Consider the following 1,104-nt stretch of genomic DNA (forward strand, 5'->3'; position numbering starts at 1 on the left):
TTTTATATATATATATATATATATATATATATATATATATATATATATATATATATATATTTAGTTGTAGATGGACAAATACCTTTGTTTATTTATTTTTATGTGGTGCTGAGGATCGACCCAGGGCCCCGTGCGTGCTAGGTGAGCACTCTACCACTGAGCCACAACCTCAAACCCCTAGCCCTATTTTGTATGTTATTTAGAGACAGGGTCTCACTGAGTTGCTTAGCGCCTTGCTATTGCTGAGGCTGGCTTTGAACTCGTGATTCTCCTGCCTTAGCCTCCCAAGCCATGTGGCCACCACACCTGGCTCCCTCCATGTTATTAAATGTTTCCCTGTTATCGAGGAAAATCAACAACAGGGCATGAGTTACCTGATAAACCTTTTGTAATAGGACAGTTTAAGAGTGAAATGAGGACTATAGCAACATAGGACAGTGGCCTTTACTCTTAGTTGTAACAGTATAGGTAAAATCTGCTGAGAACTTGATATCTATGTTAGGAGTTCCTCCTTCACCTACCATTTCACTCTTCTCTAGGAAGCCTTAGACTAGCCCACTGTTCCATCCTCCTCCTCTAATTGATGTTGATCTCAAAAAGCCCAAGGTACCAGCTGATGACTCCTACCTCCTTATTCTTTAGCCTTTTTTCTCATACAGTTCTGTCTGCACATACTACAGATAAGCTCAGTCTCAACCTACCCTAGACCAAAAGTCCTAGTCTCTCAGAATCTGCTTTCCCTCTATATTTCCAGTGTCAGTGAATGATAGTGATCTCTACCCAGTCCCTGAGGCCAAAATTCTGGAAACCACTTCCAGTTTTTCCCATATTCCATAAGGTTTTAGTAAACAAATCTGTTGGTTCTCTGGATGTTTTCCAAATCCACCAAGTGCTTTCACATCTCTGTGCCATACATGTTGCTCCAACCTTTATTTCCCCTTTATCTGCCTAGAAATTCTTTCTCAACTTTCCAAGTCTTGGTTCAAATACTTGCTATAAAATCTTCCTTAATCCCAAGCTCCTGTCCCCTGAACTAAAAAAAGCACTCTCCTTTTTGTTTGGTGTTTTTTTTTTTTTTTTTTTTTTTTTTTTTTTTTTTTTTTT

The 1,104-nt window shown here is 38.9% G+C and overlaps 1 protein-coding gene across 6 annotated transcripts in view; it reads left to right on the forward strand.

Moving 5' to 3' along the window:
• The window catches only part of Phf12 (PHD finger protein 12), a 44,391-nt gene that overhangs the window by 33,589 nt on the left and 9,698 nt on the right, over window positions 1–1,104 (forward strand). The window lies entirely within an intron of this gene.

This window comes from Marmota marmota, unplaced genomic scaffold (assembly GCF_001458135.2).
Source record: "Marmota marmota marmota unplaced genomic scaffold, marMar, whole genome shotgun sequence".
NCBI classification, from domain to species: Eukaryota; Metazoa; Chordata; class Mammalia; order Rodentia; family Sciuridae; genus Marmota; species Marmota marmota.